The sequence below is a fragment of the Phaseolus vulgaris genome, chromosome 5 (assembly GCF_051622355.1).
Source record: "Phaseolus vulgaris cultivar YP4 chromosome 5, ASM5162235v1, whole genome shotgun sequence".
Lineage (NCBI taxonomy): Eukaryota > Viridiplantae > Streptophyta > Magnoliopsida > Fabales > Fabaceae > Phaseolus > Phaseolus vulgaris.
The window spans coordinates 39,367,348-39,373,369 of NC_143502.1; the positions used below are offsets into that span (position 1 = coordinate 39,367,348).

Sequence of the window (6,022 nt, forward strand, 5' to 3'; positions counted from 1 at the left end):
TAAAATATAGTTTTAGCCTATAATTTTTTCTTTATTTTCCATCAGATAAATGTGAAGGAAATATATTAATTTTCTTCTAATTTTTTTTATTCTTTATTATATTTAATTTTATATTTTAATAATTATTAACTTAGATGACGTGGGTTATAAAATACATTGAAAATCATCCTAATTTAATTCTCAATTATTATATTCATAGAATTTTTTTAAAAAAAACTGGGTCTCGCCCCTGGTTATAATTAAATGATAAAATCATATTGCACTTTTAATTGTAACTCAGAAGAGTTAGTTTCATGTATATCCATGTACGTATATTTTTGCATTTTCTACACTCGTAAGGGAGAAAACAATGTTACTTTCGGAAGCAACAATGCTCTGCAAACAACTTTTTTTTCCTTGTTCAAATATTGAGAGTTTTCACTGAAGTCTGTCATTAATTATAGAAAAAAACTAAAAAACGAAAGTTATTCCACTGCAAGAGAAACTCTAGTCCTAAGTTATTATCAATTACGATAATATAAAACTGTACATTGAAGTCTGGTGCACATGTACACTGAAGTAAAATCCTATATAATGACAATTCACAATCAGTTCTGGCAATTCCCTTAGCCTAGTTCACAGTACGATTTCATAGTCCTTCTTGTGTCACGCTGAAGAACCACGCTGCTGCTCTGATAAAGCTAGCCATCTTCTTCTCCATCTAGAAAACTCCAAAACAATTGAACTTCCACTCATCACAACACCAAAGCCAGCAAATGTAGCAAGAAGGATCGACAAAACCGCATGCTTACCAACCTGAAGTTGAGAGAGTAATCCAATGGAATTAGTTTACATGCTTGATATTCTTCATGTAGGATCAAGTTTGAAACATCTTGTCCTACACTTGTCTAAGTGCTAAAAGTTCTTGATTTGACTATTTTCCTTTTGGTAATAAAAAATTCAGGTGAATAGGTGGTTTCATTCTATCATCATGATTCAGGACATGTCACAAGCTTGAGAGCTTACAATCCATCTAAACAGTATTTGAACCAACCCTCAATGGCTGATCCCTTTAACAACTTATTTCTCAAAATAATGTCACCAATTTTGTTGTCCTGTGAAAATTTACCAGAGAATTTAGCTCGATCAAAATCTTACCAGGGGGTAAAATATATGGGCGAATATGACCACCGAAAGAAATTGGACAGATGCATATAACCAGATGAACTTGCTCGTCACTGGGAAAACAAAATTTAAGTTAGGATTTGCATATTAGTGAAACACAACCACGCAGTAGCAAAATTTGCCAAACAAAATGTATCATGTAATATGTAATAAACCAATCAGCAATTGTCATATCATTTTAAACCCTGCAATATTCTGAAAAGAGTGTTGATATGTTGAGAATCCAAAGATAATGTTTACCATTTTCAATTTGTAAACTAAAATAGGTCAATGATGAACCTACCCATGGTTGTTGACGTCACGGAGGAGAGTAGGCCTAGTACACATGAAAATGGAAGAGAGACGAAAATTGCCTTGGTTCCCATTTTTCCAACCTGCAGAGAGTTCAATGACTTAGGCTATAGAAAAATGTATAACTTAGATAGTGCTAAATCATGTGGACTTCTATTCTTACCAACAGCTGCTCAAGGAAACAGAAATAGGCAAGCATGCTGACAATGACAAGCACTGGGAGTTCCTGCCAAACCCTGTCAAATTGAACAGACGAATTAAGAATCGTTCTGTGTAACGGTTTATAGTGAAAGACACAGCAAGAAGAGTCCATTCCATCTGTAACTTGTACGACTCAACACTAGCATTGGCTGCAGAACTCCAAGGAAAACATTGATTGCAAAATAATATTCTAAAAACTTCTTGAGCACGAGAGTTGCTATTTGAACTAGAGATTGCTATGAACGCCTACAACTAAGACACAGCAATTCAGGGATCTGAATCTGATCGCTATTAAAGTATAACTGTAAAATAGATTATTCATTCAACGAAGTTATCATTGGATGTCACGAAAAGTTCTGAGATGGCATCCAAGTTTATTACTTCAACATATTTAGTATGATTCTATAGCAGGTTGGCTATAGCATTCTATGGTATCCATTTAGCTCACAATTGAAACGTTCTTGCATGGCTCAATCATGGTACACTAGTAGTGGTCTTTGCATAAGAAAATAAAAGCACATGCCTGTATTCATCTCCCTGCTCGGACCTTGCTCCAGTATTCTGGGTTTGAACACTTCGGATCCGTAAGAGAGTGACAGGGAGGTTCTGAACTTCCTCCTTGCACACATCACAGGTCTTGTTACCCTTGATACTAAACCATTTAACAGCACATTCTTGGTGAGCCAGAGCCAGTTCACCTTTGCAGCTGCATTCCATCTTTAATGTCTCACCTCCTTCACATAGATCAACCAGACAAATTCTGCACACCGCTTCCTCTTCACCAATATCTTCACCACCACCATTTTCTAAGCCTATAAACACTTTCAAGTTACAAGTGCATGTAGGTTTGGAAACAGTTCGTTCAAGATTTAGAAATGAAAGTAAGATGAATCGAAAAATAATGTGATTCTTTTAAAAAGGAAAACAATTTAAGCTATTTTTAAGTGCCCAGTTGACGAAAGACACCACTCCATAAAAGAAAATTAGTTTAAACAGGAATTTTAAGGAAAGATAGAGATAATTATATGCAATGTAACATGAAATGTAATGTAAATTTTTTTATATCCAAATAATGGATATGCTAACAAGAAGACATAGAATTACAATATAATGTTAATATTTTTCGTAGGTAATAATATTTGACAATGGCATGCCATAACTGTGTCAATCCAGAGAATCTTGTTAGAGTTTTAACATGAAAAAGTTATTATTTGTTATGAATACTTATTGAAGTGCGTATAACAAGATACCAGTATCCTTAGTTGATTCATTCACTTCATGTACTTGAGGAGTGGAAGGAATGATGCGGAAAACTGAATCCATTCTCCTGATGCCTTTTTCTTTGCTATTGACAGGCACTGAACGAGATCGAGCTATCATCCCCTGAGTTTCTCTTCCCTGCAAAAGGACCACACAGAGTAAAGCACATTATAAGCCACAATTTTATATCAGAAACAAGTGACAGTAGAAAAAGGGGATAAATTATTACTCGTACACCATGTCCCAGTCAACATGGTTAAGAATGGAGTTTTATTAATTCTTCATTATATAGTATAAATATTTCTTACATGTTATGCAAAAATTGACCTAGACTATAACGACGATTTCAGCCCGTATAATCATTTATCAGAAAAAGGAAAAATAAAAAGTAGAAGAAGCACCGACCTCATAACAAAAAAAGAGTTTAAAACTTATGTGTTCATCATTCCTATTTTTCTATCTGTACAGTTTAAATCTAAAAAAAAATACCCTGATTATAACAATAATTTTAATTTCAGTGGAAGAAATCTAGCAAATAATGAAATCCTCATGTCAAATTCTGCGATTAAAAAGACATGGTGTCCATTAAATAAATTGTGATTTTAAAACTTAAATGCTATAGGGTTGGAATCTTACGCATGGAGAAGCACCAAGATTTCCACCCAGAGCAGATTCTGCGTTTGCACGCCCAATTTCTTCTACCGGTAACGAAGACGTTCTGTTAATCTTATGAGTGAATATCTTGGTGAGAGACACTGATCTGGAGATTGAGGACTTTTCTTGATGACCTGAAAAAGAAGCTTCTGAAACTGCGGTAACAGCCTTTTCAACATCAAGCGATTGACGATTCTTGAAGCCGAATCTTGGTAAGATGTTCCTCATGGATGATTTGCCTCTGGGAGCCGAAGAAGAAGAAGGTCTAGGAGCATCAACAGAGCGAGAAGTGACAAGAAAATTCACTCTCTTATGACTGGGAGTTGGACTTGGCGTCAGTGGCATCCTTATTCCAACAAAATCCCAACAAGAGTCTTCCGATGTTCTGGTCGGTATTTCGAACTGAATTTTCTCTGGCTTCCACTCATTGTTTACATGCGAGGTTTCATCGGTTGCACCCATCGTATCATCCACCTACAAACACAACAACACGGAATTGAATTGAATGTTGGGTGTTCCTAAAATACAAAGGAACAAGAAGTTAAAGGCAAAACATAGTATGTATGTAGCATGTGAAGTGGAAGAGAAACCGTTCGATTGGACGAAAGCGTGTCATGTTTTTCCGTTTCTTTTTGTTGAGCACTCATTTCGTGGTGACAAAGCAAAGCAACAAGTTGGAACTAATCACAATATATACTACTATTAGTAGTAGTATCACTTTGTTATTGCTTAGTGCGCGTGTTCCTGAATTGAGAATGGAAAAAACAGAAGAAATTGAAACATTTATGAACAAAGTAGGAGTATGTCCTGCTCTCACTCCCACACACACTTCTTTTTTCTCCACTATGCTCTCACCATATGCATCAACGCCTACAAATCATCCATGCCCGGAGAATATCGTGTTTTCATTGCTCTTTCCATATTTAAAACTAATTCATATATATAACCTTTAAATCGTGTTCAAATTTTACACTTTCAAAATCTTCCTTCATGTTTCAAAATCTCAAATTTATCAAAGCATAAGAACAATTTATGCATACAAATAGAAGAAGCTCACAAAAATACAAAGAAAACATATATAATATTATACTACATACTCCTGCAAGAATATATTAAGAAACTTTTATAAAACGACAAAGAAGTTGTAATTAAAGCTAAGAATCAATTTTATATTTCTCAAAAATTCTATGAACATATTATTTATTACATTTATTACCATTTACAATCTGTGTGACGGTTTTCAATAAATTTTAACTCAAAATATAAGAACATCTTATAAGTGTATTTCTAAAACTTCTATCTGTCTATGTATATACGCAATAACCATAAATGCATATAGTTACCGATTTAAATATGAATTAGGTAAAAATTGTTATGAAATGAAAATTAGGTGGTGAGAATTAACATCAAATTATTTTCTTTAATTTAGTTGGAGAAGTAAAGTTGTTTCTTTTCAGATGAATTAAGCAAAGTTCATTTTATCAAACTCACTTAATTTTTTTTAATTAAAGTTTATTAAATTTATTACGTCACTCACTATCACTTAAAATCTTTATAATTAAAGTTTATTAAATTTATTATCTCACTCGTTATCAGACTAATAAATATACAATAAAAGTTGTGATCCTGTGTTGGAAGGAAAAGAAGAAAATGGAGAAAGGAGGAAAGAAGAAAAGAATGAAGGGTGGTTGTCCACTTGAAACGTGGGATGACGAGGAATGGCGGTGTAGAAGGTAGCTGAGTTATGCACTTTCCCATAGTTTGAGCTTGTTTTGGGGATCATTAACCACTTCCTTTCTATTCACGCATTTCCTATGAATTTTCTCACACCAAACTCTGGCCACTCTTTGTTCTTTTCTCAGAGAGCAAGGCTTCTTTTCATCTTTTTACTCAAAACGACTAAGGAACACATCATTAAACCCAATCTTCATCAACTCCTCCTACATGCTTATACATCATCCTAGTATGCTTATATCTCATTGTTTGTTTGCTTCTATGGATTTACTGTTCACAAAAAAAGAAAGTGAGATGATATCAATGGTTTGAATCCAGGGTTTTGCAGAAAAGAAGAAGAGAGTATATACTTGTGAACCGTAAATATCTTCTCCCCTCAAAATGAAGAGATGTAACATACGTGTAGATGATGATTTTGAAAAAGATGTAGAAGAAAAATCACATGTGTAGGTGGCGATTTGAAAAAAAAAATGAGTAATTTTTTCCGAAATCTCAATTGAGATTAGAAGTCATGATTCAAATATCAAATTTTAAATTTTTCTTTATAAATTGTACTAAAGTCGAAATTGTGCTTGGAATGATTTTTAATTTTTTTTACACAGAGGCTGTGTTTGATTTTATTTAATTTTATTATATTTTTTATGTATTTAGTTATTTGGTATTTCTTTTAATTTTTCTTTAAATTATATATTTAATTATTTGTAAGGGAATGTAATTC

At 33.5% G+C, this 6,022-nt stretch overlaps 1 non-coding gene across 1 annotated transcript; it reads right to left on the reverse strand.

Annotated features, from left to right (window-relative positions):
- Nucleotides 1-473: 473 nt before the first annotated feature.
- On the reverse strand, nucleotides 474-4,851 carry LOC137835736 (uncharacterized). The gene is made up of 8 exons (XR_016520899.1): nucleotides 4,161-4,851; nucleotides 3,553-4,044; nucleotides 2,907-3,054; nucleotides 2,180-2,468; nucleotides 1,619-1,691; nucleotides 1,448-1,538; nucleotides 1,138-1,217; nucleotides 474-795 (listed from the first exon to the last, which is right to left on the reverse strand). It is a non-coding gene; the product is annotated as an uncharacterized LOC137835736 (transcript).
- Between the last annotated feature and the right edge of the window lie 1,171 nt (nucleotides 4,852-6,022).